At 39.3% G+C, this 19,585-nt stretch overlaps 1 long non-coding RNA gene across 1 annotated transcript in view; it reads left to right on the top strand.

Moving 5' to 3' along the window:
• Window positions 1-1,717: 1,717 nt before the first annotated feature.
• The window catches only part of LOC142072034 (uncharacterized), a 35,257-nt gene continuing 17,389 nt past the window's right edge, over window positions 1,718-19,585 (top strand). The window contains exon 1 of the long non-coding RNA XR_012668312.1: window positions 1,718-1,799. This is a non-coding gene — a long non-coding RNA (uncharacterized LOC142072034). The remainder of the gene's footprint in view (window positions 1,800-19,585) is intronic.

Here is a 19,585-nt window from a genome sequence, read left to right as displayed (position 1 = left end):
GACATGCTATGGACAGACTCTCAAATTCTTTCACAAATCTTCTCCCTTCCCAACTCCAAGGATTGGATTTAAATAAATTATGGACAATTCACAGGTCAAGGGCTGTAAATTAGGCCACCTCGTTCTATGTGACATTCATCAATAAGAAAACAACCTTTGTTGGTATATAATGAACAGTGGAATTTGTTGTTTCATACTATTGTAAAAGGCAGGAGAACACTCATTAAAAATGTACTCCGTTCTGCTGCTGCTCTTCTTTCTTTGTTCCTAAATGGGAAAAGAGGAAGAAATTCTTTGCTCATGAACCATTGCAAGAGATAGCACTGCAAAAGCATCTGGGTATGCCACAAAATCCCACACTGTGTGACCACATGCAAGCCTGGTCAAGTAGCATACTTTTGTGTTTTTTAATTAAAATATAAACCCAAAATTTGGGGTCAGAGGGGCGTGTTTCCTTGTGGTTTCCCTGCTTCTTTCCCCTTTTCCTTCTCTTTCCTTTTTGTGCCCATTTCCACGGCCAAAAATAGAAAAAAGGAAATAGAGGAGGAAAAATGGAGACAAAGGTGAGGAAGAAGGGATAGAGAAGAAAAGCAGTGTTTTGGTTTTACAACAAAAAATGAAAAAAATCTACCTGAACACATTTTTTTGTTTGGTTAAAAATCATTTTTTGTTGACAAAATATTTCAGGATTTTTTCAGACAAGGGGGAAAAATCCTTCAAAGCACCTAAGTTCCATTTCCAAATATGCTAAATCTCATTGAAAGTCAATGAGATTTAAGCTCCTATGTTTCTAAATCACTTTTTAAAATGTGACTTAGACTCTTAAGTCATTGGGCATCTTTGGAAATTTTGTGGAAAGCTGTACGCAGAACCCATCACTTGACTTCAGCAATCTGGTCAACTATGATCCCACCCTTACAACCACCCTCTCAATAACCCCCATACTGGAAATGGAAAAGACTTCTGAGTACCTTGGTGCCTCAGATTTTCTTGACACTTGTCAATCTTGGCATGGAGGTTGCCCTGGGGACTTTGGCAGATGGACTATATCCATTGCCAGAATATATCAGTTCTCCATGTTAATATTGTTAAATCTTTCAGCTGCCTTCAAATACCATTCATAATGAACCCCAGAACAGAGCTTCCTTTTGGTGTCATTGTTCTAATCTGCCAGGGAGATCTCACAGTAGTATGGGGCAATTGTTCTTCAATCCCATGCCTTCTGTCCTTTGGTGTTCCACAAGTTGCATCTGATCCTATTTCGATGTGCTATACTATGCTGTTAAAACAAACCTCTGTCCCATCCACACTTTCCTCTATGGAGAGTTCAAACAGGGAAGAAGAAACAGTTGGGGCATTCGGTTTGGCCTAGAATTTTTCCAAAGAAAGCACGTAGCATGGTATCTCTTTCCTTTCTAAGAAGCGAGAGCTGGAGGTGGCAGACTCTCTGTCTTTCCCCCTTTGGCCCCCCACCCCACGCCCACAAGAGGAATTGGAATATTGATTACACAAGTATTATAACAGTATTCTCCTTGACTCTAGTATAGTTGCTCCTGATTTACACTGGTGTAAGTGACAGAATCAGGCCCTAAATATAGAAAACCACATTGATACCTGTCAATTTCAATTAATTCACAGGGGAAGGGGTAGAATTATTAAATTTCATATAGTTCAACCTGTCTCCATTCATGGACAGACCGTTTTTTGTTTTTTTTTAGCTTGCCTCAAAACAACTCTTGTTCACTGATGTGTGCCTTGGGATGGTAACTGAGAGACAACTTGTCCCATTTTTCAAAGCGGTGAGAGTAAACCCCACATATTTGACATTCAGTTATTTATATGCTGTCTATCTATATCTATCTATCTATAGGATTATTTATATAATATATAAATTTATGCTTACTGTGTTGTGAAGTCTGACTGTCATGAATGTCTCTGCTCTCTGGCATGAGAAAATAAGCTGTCTGATATTCCTAGCTATTTGGAAAATAAGTCTTAAGCATGAAGAAATTATTCCAATACAGGAGAAATCAGAGTATAAAATATATGGCATGAAGTGCTTTATCTATAGCATTATCCTTTGCAGACACTCACTTCTAATTTCTAGATTGCATAGAAAGCCCCTGAGCATATCCTTTGGATCAACTGGGTGACCTACTTTTGTGGCTGTGCTTTTCAGTATACACAGGGTTATGGGAACTATCATGGTGTTCTTTTTTTCTGACAGCGTTTCCAAAATGTCAAAACAGAGATGCTGTGCATGGTCTCATTAGCTGATGAAACCACAAAAGAGAGGGTACAATGATATTTCTTTTTTTTTTAAAGTAATGTATTTTTCACCTTTAAAAAAAAAAATCTTAACCACTGTGTTCGCAGAATTTAGTAAAACAGCATTAGTAATAATAATGAATTAGGTATTGACTGAATACTTTAAGCACATTCCTTGTTTTGTAAAGTTATTTGTAGGGAACTGCTATTCTTTACAAAAAGAGGTTGTTTGATCTTGATTTTATATCTATAGTACAACACACACACCATTTTTATATCTATAAGATACACACACTACCTCTTCTACAGTCCAGGGGCTTGATTCCACACCATTAAGTGACTTGTAAGAGTTTTTATATTTATATATCTCCAGAAATAGGTACTAACACATTTAGGCCCCCATTCTGGAAAGCAATTGAACACATAGTTAAATGCTTTGATGAATCAGGTTCTTAAAATTTCAGCAATCTTTTTTTGTAAAGAATATCAGCTCAATGCAAATAACTTTAAAAACAAAAGGAATATGTTTAAGCATTTAACACCCAGTACAGTATAGCTAATGGGGGGAGGGAGGTGCATCTTACATCCGGAACTGTTATTCTTTACAGAAAGAGGCTGGCTTTTGATTTTATAGATATAGACATCTTTATATAAAATAAACTTCTTCTGTGCTCCAGAGGCTTGATTCTACACCATTAAGTCAGCAAGTGTTTTGCCATTGACTTCAGTGAGCACAGGAGTGGGCCCATATGACTCCCCAGAGATCAGTGGCAGAACTCCCACTAACATCAATTGTGCAGAATCAGGCTATGACATTTTTTTTATAAAATCTTAAACATACATGCTTCAGATACATATTGGAATAAAAATAATGCACCACTAATTCTTCCCACCTTGTGACATTTGATCCATATTTTCACAGGTGTATAGTATATGTACACATTATCAAGTAAAAATGGGATGAGGAGTTGGTTGACCATACTGGATCTTAGTCAGGGAATGCAAATAGTTATCTGGGGGAATCAAAGCCCATCCAATGAAGTGAGCTGTAGCTCACGAAAGCTTATGCTCAAATAAATTTGTTAGTCTCTAAGGTGCCACAAGTACTCCTTTTCTTAAAGCCTAGAGAAAAATTTATTTTTTCTCCAAGTCTGATTTCCCATGTTCTCCAGCAACAAGCACCAGAACCAGGATTCTTTGAGGAGACACTGCTAGTGGATCTCACTTATCTTACCTATTTGCAGAAGTATTCCTCATGGGAAATACCTCTCCCTATTTCACTCCAGAATCCTCTATCTCTGGCTCCTGCCTTCTTCTATAAGAGATGGATATTTTGCAACATCCAGTAACCTATGAGCATGTATTTTGAGACGGAACCTGTTGGAAATGTTATTCTTCCCCTTGAGCCACATAAACTGTTTCTCTTTCCTCCAAGAGGAAGGAGAGGAAACTGACCCTATAGCTTTGCATCAGCTGCTGAGGTTTAGCACTTTTTCCTTCTCATATAGCTGTAGTATTTGCAAAGCCTTATGGGATGTCAGAGCTGTCATTTATTCTTCACTGGAGAGAAGAGCAGGAGAAACAGATCTAGAGAGAAGCAGAAAGGATTGACAATTCTGACAATCATACCCCTCTTCTCAGACAGGAGATCTCACAAAGCACAATTTGGACAAAAGAAAGGGTCAGGATGTGCTGTTGACATGTGCCCCACTCCCTCATACAGAGAAATACATTATTTAAGAGATAAAGAAGAGCTGGTTGCTGGATGAATGCCAGGAATAGAATAAAAAGATATGATGAACCTCCTACAAGTTCAAGATTATGTTATATATATATATATATACAAAATGGGAAGTCTCAGTGTACAAAAGTGTAAAAACTGCATGCTGAAGAGATATTAAAACTAATCATATCCGATTCCTCATAATATCAGTAGAACAGATGGTAACTTCATATATTTTACATGCTGTAAGTGCCTGAAGCCATAGCAACATTCACCTCATGCTGGAAATCTATTTCCATCTTCCGCTATCTCTCACCTTCTCTGAAGACTATCCCCAGAGAGGCCAGAGTCACTTCCTTAGAAAACAGAGGCACAAATTTACATTAGGGAATGATCTCCATTGCCCCACCATCAAACTCACAGATATCTCTGTCAAAATCATTAGACACAAGGTAAATAGTATTAACACAGACACAAACATATTCCTGTCTTCTTTTGGATAAATTGAAGACAGGATTTCTCACAAAATCTCTCAGGAGTGCAACAGATCTATAATTAAGGACCTAAATTTTCAGAAGGCCCTACTAATTCTTGGTGCTTCCATTTTTGGGGGTCCAATTTGAGACACTTTAAAGGTGGGCTCATTTTCCGAAAGTGCTGATTGCCTTCCATCTGAAAATAAGACCATCAGCACTTTCTGAAAATAAGTCCCCCTTTAAAGCATCTCAATTTGGGCCCCCCAAAATTGAGGCAACCACAATCAATCACTTTTGACAATAGGAGATACATAAAAATAAACACTGCTCCCAGATGCTCATGATCAGGACCACTGAATCCATATAATCTTACCATGGACTTCAATGGGTTTTGGATCGAGTCTTCTATAAGAGTTGCTTTATGGGTAGAGGGCAGAATTGCTGATCAAGATCAGACTCAATATCCACCAGGTGGATCTGAGAGACAAATTAAAAAGTCTGGTGTATTTTCAAGCATGCAACTTAAGAACAAACACAGAAGGATCTGGTAAACTGAAATGAATTCATTACATATTTTTAAGAAGGGGTGTGTATGTGTGTATATAATGCCACATTTTAGTGGCAAAATAGCTGAAGACAAAAATTCTAAAATTAATTTGTGTACATTTTTATTTGTGTACATTTCAAAGATAGAACTCTCTGAATTTTTATTACTGTTCAATTTGTGCACAGAATCCAGATGGTAAGCTTCAAGAAAAGAACCCAAGCTGGAAAAAAAAAAACAATCTGAACCTTTTCAGCACTGTCTGCTGGAACTTAAAGCAGAAACAAAATGAACCAAATGATGATATTCTAAACAATCACTTACCTTTTAGTCATACTATATGGGGAGTCTTTTGTTCTTCATGGTACTGGAAGTGTTTGGGTCAGTGGTGTTGGGTGTCATTAATATCTCTAGCTTGCATAAGCTCACTTTCATCAGAACCATCTTCAGAATTACTACCCAGCTTGTCTAAACAATAGATTGTACAAGGAGAAACCACAGAATAGAAATAATTTGAAGGATATTGTATTCCTTTAACATTATGATAGAAAGTGGAAATAAAAAACAATTTAGAATTTGTAACTCAAGTTCATATGTGCCTTTGCAGTCTACTTTAGAACATCTTTGTAAGTAATAAAAAATATCAATTCAACACATTTCAACTCTTTAATATTTGCATTTTAGTCACACCTAGAGGCCTGTTTGTGTCAGGCATTATGGGTAAAATTTTCAAAAGTATCTAAAACACTTAGGAATCTATCTCACTGATTTTCTGTGAGTCAGTAGGACTTCTGCTCCTAAGTAATGTAGATACTTTTAAAAATGGGACTTAGGAGCCTAGAGGATTTAAGGTAAAATTTTAGAAAGCATCCATTCATCCAATAAAGAGGCAGTTGTTGACACCAAAAACTTCCTACTATTGTACTTCCTGGTAGTTAATTTTTCTTTTATGTTTTGGAAGAGTAATTGCCAAGTCACCCCTCCTTCCCTGTATGTCTGTCTTTCTCAGCATGGAAAACACATGTATCTGCTTTCCCTCCACTTCTCACCTAAGGCAACAGACTTTTACAGTATGAAATATCTGTCTACAGACTTTGCCAGAAATTCACCTGCAGATCTGAACAGCAGATCAACAACCCAACCAACCTCCATTGTAATAGCTATTGATGCCACTTTATTATATTCCCATGCTGTCATCACAAGTATTTGAAATGTTATATATAATTTGTTATATCATTTGACATGTTATATATGAGGCTTTTCTGAATCAGTGCTACTAGTGTTTACTCACACAATCCATCGTAGACTGTGTATAAATATTTAAGAAATGCTCTTAAATAGATGCTAGACTTGTGTGTTAAGTACTTAGTATCTACAAATTGCTATGGTTGGCACTGTCTGGAAATGATATATACCCAAGAATTTACATAAAATGTAGAGACTCATTCAGTTTCATATTACCACTGGAATGGCATAGATTGACTTATTTGGAAGTAGCCAACTTCTTCAATGATACACAGCACTACTGATATGAGTGATGGCTCTGCTATTGGGTATGCTTTACTAAATGCTACTTTTAAAATATATAGTAGTTAACCAACTGTATTCGATTAACTGTCTATATTCTTTCTGTTTGCTAAACTAGGACAGTAGACTATATTTTTATAAATGTATGATTCCCCCCCCGTCCCCGGAACAAATGGAATCTTTCTGCTTCTGTTTCCTCTTCAGTGAAATGGGGCTAGTAACATTTACCTACACCATAGTGATATTGCATGAATTAGTAATGTTGAATATGCAATGTTAGTGCTAAGTATTGTTGTTTGTCAGTAGCAAATATAAAGTAAAAAGGAGAAGAATAAACAAAGAAATTATTAATTTACCCAACATATCTGGGGTGAGAAGAAAAATAAAATAGTTCCCCATTACAACACTTCATTTTCATGACTAATTGATCTAATTGCACTACAGTACTGCTATTCAATTATGCTAATGAAGAATAAGTTAAGAATGCATAAATGGAATGACTATTAAAAGCAATAACATTTATGTGACTTATTATTTTGACATAAAAATGTAGGTACCAGATTAGTAACCCTAATTTTGTAACTGCACATAATAATTTAACTAAAGCTTTGTTATTTTAAAGATAGAGATTATTTTGTTCTTCAACTTTTCATTATCTCATTATCCATTTTAAACTACCAGCTTTAATTGAAAAACCTCCTGACATTAGCAGAAAGGTTGGGTGACCATATTTCCCTATGCTGAATATGGAACACCTGGTAAAATTCCTTGTATTCAAGCAATTTCCAATGACAATCAGAACTATGCATACAAACATTCAAATTAACATCAGTTTGACTGAGCCCCCATTAAAAAGAAATACTGTGTAGTTGGATTCTTTTTATTTACCTTCTTATCTTTAAGGCTTCAGGGTTCACACAGGGAGGGGTGACATACACTCCTAGCCCCCCCCCCCCACTGGAAGAGGTGACATACACACATTCCTGTACACCTTTCTCACATGGGTGGGTGATCAACCGACCAGACCCTCCCTGTCCAGCGCTCTCCGCTCTTCATGGCTGGCTGGGCCCCCAGGAATGGAACTGCCTCTCCTGGTACCTGGTGCTGCATCTTCCAGAGGCAATATCTGTGTGTGGGGGGTGTGGGGTGTGGAGGGAAGGGGTCACGCGGGGTCACATGCCCCTCCTCCCCAGATTTCTGTCAGGGTTCACACCAGAATGTGACCAGCATTTTGGCCGTGTGTGGGAGGGAAGGGAAAGGAGCTGCTTCCAGACACTGGGGAGAAGGAATGACCTGGCCTATGTCTGTTACAGCTACAGGGCTTAAGCCCTAAGGATGAATTGTGCACCAGGGCCCAGGAACCCTGATTGCAGGGTGTTAGGATTTCTTCCCCACTCTGAACTCTAGGGTACAGATATGGGGACCCGCATGAAAGACCCCCTAAGCTTATTCTTACCAGCTTAGGCTAAACACTTCCCCAAGGTACAAACTTTGCCTTGTCCTTGAACAGTATGCTGCCACCACCAAGTGTTTTAAACAAAGAACAGGGAAAGAGACCACTTGGAGACGTCTTCCCCAAAAATATCCCCCGAAGCCCTACACACACCCTTTTCTGGGGAGGCTTGAGAATAATATCCTAACCAATTGGTTCCAAAATCATCAAAGACCCAAACCCCTGGATCTTGAAACAATGGAAAAATCAGTCAGGCTATTAAAAGAGGGATTTTATTAAAAAAAAAGAAAGGTAAAAATCATCTCTGTAAAATCAGGGTAGAAAATACTTTACAGGGTTTTCAGATTCAAAACACAGAGGATCCCCCTCTGGACAAAACCTGAAAGTTACAGAAAACAGGAATAAACCTTCCTCTTAACACAGGGAAAATTCACATAAAACAAAAGATGAACTAATCCGCCTTGCCTGGCTTACCTATACTGGTTGCAATATTAGAGACTTGGATTAGGATGGGTTGGAGAAAATGGATTTTTGTCTGGCCTCTCTCAGTCCCAAGAGAGAACAACCACTTAAACAAAGAGCACAAACAAAATCCCGCCCCCCCCAAGATTTGAAAGTATCTTGTCCCTTTATTGGTCCTTTGGGTCAGGTGCCAGCCAGGTTAGCTGAGCTTCTTAACCCTTTACAGGTAACTGGATGTTGCCTCTGTCCAGGAGGGATTTTATAGCACTGTATACAGAAAGGTGGTTACCCTTCCCTTTATTTTTATGACACAGGAACTTCAGCAAACCCAGTCAGAGAGGTGGCTCAGCAGAGGAGGGTGGGGAATGGAGTAGCCGCACGCTCCCTGGGGGCAGGACCACTGGTGGGGGGGAGGGTGCTAAACCCCTGCCTGGAGGGCTGCTGTGGAGCCTGCAGGGTTGGGGTGTGAACCAGCTGGAAATTGCTTCTCCCCTGCCACTCCAGAGCTTAGCTGAGGGGTGGAGAGACTTCCCTGTGCCAGTGCTGTGTGGGGCTTTGGCACATGCATAGCTTGGCTCCTCCTGGCCAGCACCCCAGACCAAAGGGTCTTGGACTTTCCCAGGGTGCTGGCTCAGCCAAAGGCAGTGGGGGAAGGAAGGAGCCTGCCAGCCAGGCTGTCGGTGAGCTGAGATGACCAGGGACTGGTTCTCCACATAGCGCTGGGAGTGGGACGCGCCCAGCTGGGAGGGATATGGAGGAACAGTGGGGTTGCGGGGAGCAAAGGGGCAAAGCAGGGGCAGCGAGAGGGAAGCATATAAAGGGCTGATGGGTGTGTAGCAGAGTCAACACGTAACTGGCTGCTGCCTGGTGCCTGCCTGCACATACCAGCCTCTGCAGCGTGCAGCCAGTGCCAGGGAAATGGGGGATGGAGCCCTGCTGGCCAAGAGCCACCATGCAGCGGGGATTGCGCTGACAGACCAGCAGGGGGAGCGGCCAGCCCCATGTGCTGCATCTTTGCCCTGCCACCAGCCTTGCACACCCACTCGCATCGTTGCCCACTGGACCCCCACTCACTGCTGGTGGGCAGTCAGCTGGCAAGCAGGGATCCGGCCAGCAGCAGGACTTGCCAGTACCAATGGGGGAGGGAGGAGACAGAAAATACGAGACAATTTGCCTGTTTTTAAGAAAAAGTCAGGACACCTGCAGGAGATCTTAAATACGGGACTGTCCCTTTAAAAATGGGAAATCTGGTCACCCTACAGAAATGAAAGATATATACATGACATCCCCGTTCTTAACAATGAGTCTTTTGTTTGTTTGTTTGTTTGTTTTGTTTTTCTTTTTGTTTTTCTTAAAGAAGGCAGAAAGAGTGAAGCATGGTTTGGCTGGTAGCAACTTGATTTCTAGTTTCAGTTCTTTTACGTTCCAATTTGGGTAACCTTGTCTATTCTGGAAAATACTTAGGCACATGCTTAAGTACCATTGGTCAAACTGTTCAAAATTATTATGTAAATATTTAAGAATAGGATTTTCAAAAGTATCCATGGACCAGATTTATGAAGGTATTTAGGCACCTAAAAGATGCATATAGGTACCAAATGGCATTTACAGAAGTGTATTAGCAGGTTAAGTGCTTAAGTCCCTTTGACATCAATAGGAGTCACTTTTACTTCAGTGGGACCTATGCTAAGTCACTTAGGCCCAGGCCCACAAAGGTGTTTAGGTCTCCTTGCTTCAGGTGATTTCAATGAGAATTTGAAGCTTAAATACTCTGAGGATCTGGGCCTCAGGGCCTCTTGAAAAATCTAATATAGAAGAAGGGAGTTGGGTAAAACTTCTGAAAGACTATTTGAAGCACTTTTGGTGCCATTTATTGTGGAGAAAATGAAAGCTATGTCAGTTTCCATCCTACCCCAAGTTGCATGAGGAAGAGAAGCTTTTTGCTTGAGTGCATTGGATTTCCCATTATGAGCATGCTTCCTTTCCTCCCTATCACATACTCAGAAAAACCAAAGAAAGGAGGATGGAGGGAATGAATGCATTGCTGGAAGTTCAACTAGATAGCATACTGTAAGACTAATCAGAAATAAACTCATCTTCACGGGTTATGTTCCTTGAAATGTAAGAAGTGAAGACTTGAGAACAAAAAATCCATAATTACTTTCTGTTTTTTTTTCTTACACTACTCATGCATATATATGGTCTGATTGAACTTGTACGTGGTGGTACATAGTACTCCACATATTGCTATTGACCTCCGATAGTCTCAGACCCACTTTACAAAGATAGGTATGTATTATCTCCATATTACAGATAGGAAAACTGAGATACAGAAGGTCCAAGGCCAGAAATCAATGGGATGACTTGAAGAATAAGGTACTATTCAACATGAGTAGGGAAATCAGAATCAGGCCATAGTGAGCAGTTGTAGATTGCATGAAGATTCAGTGGCAGAGCTGGGATCAGAACCGTTGTCTTTTGATATCGACTTCTGAGTGCCAACCACCATACCACAGTGCTTCTGAAATACTCGTCAACTTTCCATGTGAATTATAGCAAATGAAACTGAATGAAGAACACCAACTGCAAGCATTCACCTATAAAATTTTCTCACAACTCTGTAAAATATTTGCTGAAATATCAATTGTACCTTCTGTGTATGCCTTCCCCCAAAATCCAATTGCTATTGTCCATTCTCAGTGAAAATCGTGACTATTTTTTAAATTTTATTTTAAAATCACTCCTTTCCCTGACCCTTTCCAGCTGAAGAATCTCACCCAAATAATTTAAATGATCAGTAACAGGGACAGATGAATTGATTTCAGTAGAACCTAAGACCACCCTAAAGTTTTTGGGAAACTTAAAATGAACCCAAAAACTTGGGACCAGATCCTCAGCTGCTGAGGATTGCTTTGGGCCTATTGGGGGCCCAAAGCAGGAATATTTTTGAGCCCCCCCCCAACACATACTAATAATTAACAGCCACGTTCCCCCCTCCCGCCCCCTTGAGCTGCTTGGGACCCTAAACAATTGCTTAGTCTGCTATGCCAAGCACTGTCTCTGGCCAGCTGGCGTAAATCAACATAAATTCATGTACTTCAAAGGACCTATGCCAGTTAACACCTGTTGAGGATCTGTCTCTTGATGTTTACAATTTTCAGGATAACTTTACAAACATTTCACATCTTTGCATCCAGAAGTGGAAATGCTATAATGCCAAAAGAGAAGCTCTTTTGGTATTTCCTACCTGACTGAATTCTGAAAGCACTGCAAATCTCATATGAAAGTCTGATCTAATGAGATTTCTCGTCCGAGTCACTACGGTTCGGAATAAAATGAGAGAGACTTCTGATAAGCTTCCAGGTTTCTGGATGCTTCTTCAGACTTCCCCCAACATGCATCTTCTGGGTGTCACCACTCACGAAGCAGTATGGGGCAAATTCTGCACTGATTTACAATCAACCATGAAAACTCATATATATATCAATGGGTTTTCTCGGGAGTAAGTCATGCTATCTTTTTACATATGGTGACCACTTCTCACTTCCTATTCCAATCTGTAAGTTAATTGTTCTTCTACTTCGTTATACTTCCAGTATCACATTTGATACAGGCAACTCCATATGGTTACACATCAACAATTAAAGTTTGTATCATGTTGATTCATTGTTCAAAGCCGGCAATTGTCATTTTATATGAGAACATCCTAAGTCAGTAGGAAAAGGTTTAATTCTTACTTAGTCAAATGTGTTCCCATGTTCCTTGTCTCTTTTCTCTAAATAAATAAAAAAACCACTCTAAACTATATTTTTATGTGAATAAGCATTGTGGTATGAAAATGTACAAAAGACGAAATGAGCCGTACTGTCAAAATTACATTTAACAGCTGGATGATAGTGGTAGGTTATGAGCTAACAGCATCAACAGCATGAACCATATTAGCCAATTAAATTGAATTATGAATACTGTTTTTTTAATGAGAGCTGTTGTCCAGTAGGAATTGAACTGTGACCTCATTAGACTCTGAACTGGATACGAACAGTATATTTCAGTCCTTAAGAACTGGCTCAATTGGAATCTCTAACTAAGCTTATTAAGAGCTTTAATCACAAACAAATGGCTTATGATTAGTGCTTCAGCTAATGGATGCAGGAAGTGGTTGCATGGTAAGGAGGTCATAATTTTTACCTCTGAAGTGATCCATGAAAATAAATATATATAGAGAGAGATAATTTCCAAGTATAATATCCAGGAGTTTATAAATTGTTCTTACTAGGAGCTCCTGGATATTGAGCTCATTTGAAAATTTGAACCCAATCAAATCTAAAAAAGAAAAGGAGTACTTGTGGCACCTTAGAGACTAACCAATTTATTTGAGAGGAGGTATTGTTTCATATTCTCTGTGTGTATATAAAGTCTGCTGCAGTTTCCACGGTATACATCTGACGAAGTGAGCTGTAGCTCACGAAAGCTCATGCTCAAATAAATTGGTTAGTCTCTAAGGTGCCACAAGTACTCCTTTTCTTTTTGCGAATACAGACTAACACGGCTGTTCCTCTGAAACCAATCAAATCTAAGAATCTGTCTGAGAATCTAAGAATCTGGCTTTTAGTCTCTAGATTTCTTCCCCCCCCCCCTTTTGTTTTCTTTAGAAGATTTGTTTTACCAACAAATTAGATTTAAGCATAAGAAAGATTGGCAAATATCAACTAAGCCCTCTTTGAAGTAGGTCTTGAGGGAGTCTTAATATAGGGTTCCAGGACTGAGCCCCTTGTTCGTTTACTGAAGCCAATGTACAAGGTCTAAGGGACTAAACAAGGCAGTGGAGAATCAGACATCTAGCACCTACTCCTCCAGCTGCAAGATACAAATAAATCCTATTAAGATTGAGACCTTCAGAAAGTTACCCATACATTGTCCAAGGGCAACATTGTGCAAATGGCTGAGGGCACTTAATATTGTAAAACTGGAACAAAGGGGATTAATTCCTGCTGTAACATTATTGAAGTTAATGTTGAGGCAAGTCAAGGATTAATTTGGTCCAGATGCGTTAAGACAAGAAACAAGTAGGTTTTACTCGTAAGGTCTGATTCCTGAGAAATGACTGAGAATAGAGAAGTTAGTTGTTTTCATTATATTGCACCTTACATTTAGTTAATAAACCTTACTGCATAAGCGTGATTTTAAAAGACAGCAGACTTGTGTGGGTGCATAAAAAGCCAGGAACATTGTTTTTTGCTATTGTGCAGTTGTCTAGATATTAATGAGTGCTGGCAAGTGAGAAAATCCTTTCTCATTTACATACTGTATGGCCTGAATGTGAATGGCTCCTATAGAAATTACATTCAAACATTTGACAACATTTCCATTTTTAGACTTTACCAAAAATCAAATCCTTTGACCTTCTCTTATATGGCTTCTGCAGGTGGATTTCTACTTCAAAGCACATACGGTACCTCTAGGCAGAGTGAAAAGAGAAAAAAGCTCTATAAAATGGCAACAAGAAAGGGATTTACAATACTAAGCCTTGCTGTCAAGTCTAATTCGGATTCTTTGGGAAGTATTACTCAAGGTTAAGCCAATGCATTCTACAACCTCTGCTGCTGCAAACACCTCAAGAAATGATAACCAGAGGCCTCATTCTTCTCTCATTTTCATCAATATAAATTGGGATTAACTTCATTGAAGTCAATAGTAAGTGGGGTAAGTGAGAGGCGATTCAGGAGCTGTCTGCCATCCAGTTGTCTGAATGCCTTTACTGTGTTGTTGTGGTATGGCCCAGGACTTAATTACCTTCATGCAGCACAATCCCACATACATTGGTGGCTTTAAGCCTATGCTGTCCCATATGGCCCTCCATATTCTGAGGCCCTCCCTGGCATGGTGCTACAAATTGCATTCTCACCTCTAGTGGTTCTCTGGCTTGTTTCCTTCTTCCCTGACAGCTTAATTTCTCATGTTTGTTTTCTCTGCCTGCTGTCTTTTTTTCTCAAGCACTTTCGTGTGTGTGTGTGTGTGTGTGTGTTTGTGTGTGTTTGTGTGTGTGTGTAGGTTTTTTGGGTGGAGGGGAGTGGTATCAGAGAGCATTAAAACTCACAAACAAGTGAAAGGGATCACTGCTGCCTGTGTCTGGGGTTTGTCATAGATATGCAGAGATGCCAAGGAAAGCCCTGGTCATAGCATAGGAGGGACCCTTTTTTGTTCACATATTGTGTGGTGTGAATGTGATGATTCATATGGAAATTACAGTCAGACATAGTTGACAATATTTTCCATGTAAAGACCTCACTGAAAATCAGAACCTTTGATCTTCTTTTCTATGGATTTTGTGGGCAGATTGCTTCTTTCAGGCATATATGGTACATTTTTCTGTGGGCGGAGCTCACACATGTCTTCGCTTGCGAGCCTGCTAACTGTAAATCCAATGCTTGCCAGGTCCAGGATGGAACACAAGAACTCTGTTCTCTTTGGGTGTCACATAATTTTACAGGACACTGGCACACTTATGAATATTTTCTATCATTAAATTCTGTCCCACTAAGGAAGAGATAATATGGTATAGAATAGCGATAAAGGAGCAATGCTTGGCAGAGCCACAAATGTAGTAAGTAAGGGACAACTTAATTTTATACATGTACTGTATGGAGTACAAATGGTAATACTCACCAGGACTGACCTAAGTTCTATATTTTTCTTTTAAAATGACATAAGCATAAACAATTTCTGAGTGATTTCTGAGACTCAATCCCTGGGCCAAAGACCTTCTAAAAGACTATTTGTGAAGAACTCTAGAATTGACAATTTTTGACTCACTAACTTACTGTGGTTCTGTGCATTAGGCCCAGTGACTGTGATTTTCACAGTTAGCGTAAGCAGTTGAGCATGTAGCCAACACCCACTATTACTCAGGTGTCAGCAGTTGGAAGGTATGCAAATCTTAGTTCAGGTGTACATAATCAAGATACCTCTTCTAGATAAGTGTGTAGCCTAAACAATTATAAGATCATTTAATGTGCACTTGTCACAGATAACAGGTTCTTTTTCAGGTGGACACTTAGAATTAAGAAGATGACATCTGATGAAGCACACACGGAAACTTCATTAGCTTTAGTTAATACAGACAAATGTAATTGAAATAATAGAAAAGTTAATATACATAAGTATAAGATCAGTACAGTAAAATGGTTTTCTGCATTGTTCATACTTAGACTCTTGCATTGTGTACACTTTTTTCCTTCTATCTCAGTTTCCAATGGTCTCTATAAAGTAAGTGGAGCCCACCAGTCCTCTGACAAAACCCCAAATGACAAAACCCCAAATGGGGGAACTAAACAGAGCTTTTTATATCCCTCTTCTATGTAGCCTATTGGATATCTAACCATATTTGACCAATTTCCATGACCATAATGAGATTGATACCTGCCTATTACCTATATGTGTCCTTTTGGCTGGCCATAGACAAGCCCCTAATTATTAATGCTAACTGCATCACATGTTTCTTAATTCCTATACGTAAATGTGGTTTAACTGCCTATTTACTGCTTATCAACCAGATTGCTAACGCCCTGCCCCCCAAACCCTCTTCTTACAAATTCTGCAGTGGTTACTGGTTTGTCTTTTCAGAATGAGAGTGCAGATTCATGACTTGGAGTTATCTCTTGGGCCTACCGGCTTTCAGCCTAATAACCCAATTATATGTGTTCTACTTGCTGTTACAGCTTTCATAACTTCCATTAAACATGCTTACCCAAGGAATTATACCCAAAACCTAAAACCTCCGAGATCAGGTCAGGGGTTAACAGTCAACAAGTTTTACCAGAGGAATTGCTATATAGACAGTCCCACCTACGATTGTCATTTACCCAATGATGGACCTATGAAGACTTGTGGCACTTAGTGAAAAATCACTGAGGGCCTGATTTTCCACCTTTCGAGGCCTGATCTTATACCCATTGGTGTTATTGGAAAAACTCCCTTTGATTTCAGGAGGCCCTGAATGAGGCCCACAGTTTCTAGAAATGTACTGCATGAATAATCTCATTGTTTTGAAAGTACTGGACAGTGATGTTCATTCCCAAACCATTCCTGTCTGTTTAATCTTGTCCCAGTTCAAAATGTGCTGATGATGTTTCTCATTTCACTCTTCAGGTCTTGAGGTCCTAGTGCAGAAGCAGGCAGAAGGAAATCCTAAATCTTAATCCTAAATCTTAATCCTAGTTTTAACACTAACGTAACCTGTGGCTTTGGACAAATAACCTCCTTGCCTCAGTTTACCCGTGTGTAAACTGGAGATATGATATGTTGCCAACAAGGATGTTGTGAGTATTAGCAAATGTTTGCAAAGCTCTTTGAAGGTCAAAAGATCTATACACATTTTGAGGTTTTATTTAAATATAGGATTTTATTGAGTATATAAAAAAATGAAAATATAAATTAAACAATGTTTAGATTACCAGTACATAAATACCAACAAAGCAGATCCCACCTACAAAATATAGCATCCAGAACTTGCAATTGCTTGTGTGAAACATGAATGTTGAATGTTGTCATAGGCTGGCTGGGCCTTTAAGTGTTTTCACCCCCAACCTGGGCTGTGACCTAGCAGTTAACCCCAGTTGATCATTATACAGACTCAGTTACAGTTAGTGATCTCAGCTGTGGAAGGGACAGGGAGAACTTCACAGAGAGGGAATAGAACTAAGTGAAGGAGAAGACCTGGGAGAAAGCAACAAGAGGCCTTCTGTCTCTCTGGGAAGGGCTTGGTGAAAGCAAACTGGAGAAAACCACAAGAAGCAAGTATACGAGGCTCTGAGATAAGGCCTGTAAGAAGCAGGAAGATCCCTGAGGGAAGCTGCCAGAGTCCCCAGGGAGAGTAGGCAGTGGGGAAACCTGCTGAGAAGCAGGGGCATAGAAGAACACTGCAGAGTCCAAGAGTAAGGGCAAAGAGTAGAGAACTTCAGTGTAGCCCAAGAGGGGCAGAGGAATTATTGGTTTGGATATTTGTTTGGATTTAAACTAGAATTTTGTTATGCCAAAAGGGGACTGAACTTAAGAAGTGACCTATCTGGAGGGCTGTGCCATGGAAAATCCAAAGACAGGCCAGCACAGCACCAAAGAAGTGGTCAATAGTGATTGTTAGAGGCAAAGGCCCCTGCAGTGCCACTCTCTGATGCTAGGGGGTGCTATGACAGTGAGTGCAACCACCTACACATGTATTTTAACTGGGTATTAAAATATTTCCCTGCTCCACTGTAGAGATTCATCTTCTGAACCAATACAAGATCTATTCCTACCCAGCCCTATGTAATAACGAACTTCAAATATAATTGCTTTACGAACCTAAGTGTTATTATTTATTAACTGCTCAACTGCTGCCAAAATTTCTATATATGTCCAAGTCAAAAACACCTGCTCCTGACGTTGCTTGAATGTACCAGTTGTGTCTGTCTCCTAATGTTGTAATAGATTTAATACAATCACAGCAGATAGTAGTGAAGGATCAATATCAAAGGGTTTAATGAGACATATGTAAGTGTCCTGTGCTATGCAAGCTCCCTTCTTTCACTTGTGCATTAATCTGTAGGGCACAAACATACTCTGTTGTCAATGTTTTATCCAATGAAGACAACTATTGGGATCTCATTCAATTAATCACATAACTTTGCTATTTGATTCAGAAAATTCAATGGAAGCATTTGGTCTTGAATATTTTATTTTCCTAGGATGGCCAGCTTCCAAATGTTTAAGAGAGGGCTGACAAAATATTTGTGGAGAACATCTAGCTTTGTTTTAAAACTCAGCTTGCTTATTTGCCAGGTATTAGGAAATGGTAGCATTATCAATAATAATGCAGAAAAAGCAGAAGTGTTCAATAAATATTTCTGTTTTGTATTTGGGGAAAAAACAAATGATACATATGGTGACGATAATGCTCTTTCTATTCTACTAGTATTTCTGGAGGATGTTAAACAAAAGCTAGTAACGTTAGACATGTTTAAATCAGCAGGTCCACATAACTTGCATCCAAGAATTTTAAGAGACCTGGCTGAGAAGCTCACTGGACTATTAATGTTGACTTTTCAATAAGTCAGGGAGGACTGGGGAAATTCCAGAAGGCTGGAAGAAAGCTAAAGCTGTACCAGATTTTTAAAAAGGTAGATATGAGGACACTGGTTAATAATAGGCCTATCAACCTGACATCGACCCTGAGTAAACTGATATGGGACATGATCAGTATAAAATAAAAGAAGGATAATGTAATTAATGTAAACCAACGTGAGTTTATGGAAAATAAATCCTGTTAAAGTAATATGACTTTTTAAATGAGCTTATAAATTTGGTTAATAAATGTAATAATGTTGATGGAATATGTTTCAACTTCTGTAAAGTGTTTGACTTATTGCCATAACATTTTGATTAAAAAACTAGAATGATATACAACTAATGGCACGCATAAAAGGAATTAAAAATCTGGCTAACTGATAGGTCTCAAAATGTAATTGTAAATGAGAAATTGTCACAAGCAGGTATGTTTCCAATAGGGCCCCACATGGATCAGTTCTTAGCTCTATACTATTTAACATTATTATCAGTGACCTGAAAAAAATCATTTGAAACCATCACTGATCAACTGAGGATGACCAAAAATAAATAAATGGGGTAGTAGTAAATAATGAAGAGGAGAGGGTCATGGTGGATCATTTGCTGATTGTGAGCTACCAGTAAAATGCTGTGGCCAAAAGTGTTAATGTGATCCTGGTATGCATAAACAGGGGAATCTCAAATAGGAGTAGAGAGGTTATTTCACCTCCAGTGCAAGGACTGCTAGAATACTGTGTCCAGTTCTGGTGTCCAGAATTCGAGAAGGATGTTGATAAATTGGAGAGGCTTCAGAGAAGAACCACGAGAATGTTTAAAGGATTAGATAACATGTCTTGTAGCGCTGGACTAACAGAGTTCAATCTATTTATCTTAACAAAGAGACAGGTAAGGTGTGACTTAATTACAATCTATAAGTACATACATGGGGACCAAATATGTAATCATTGGCTCATCAATCTCACAGAGATAGGCTGTTATAAATATAAAGGGAAGGGTAAACCCCTTTAAAATCACTCCTGGCCAGAGGGAAA

This window comes from Caretta caretta, chromosome 5 (assembly GCF_965140235.1).
Source record: "Caretta caretta isolate rCarCar2 chromosome 5, rCarCar1.hap1, whole genome shotgun sequence".
NCBI lineage: Eukaryota > Metazoa > Chordata > Testudines > Cheloniidae > Caretta > Caretta caretta.
This window is presented reverse-complemented; position numbering and strand designations above follow the sequence as displayed.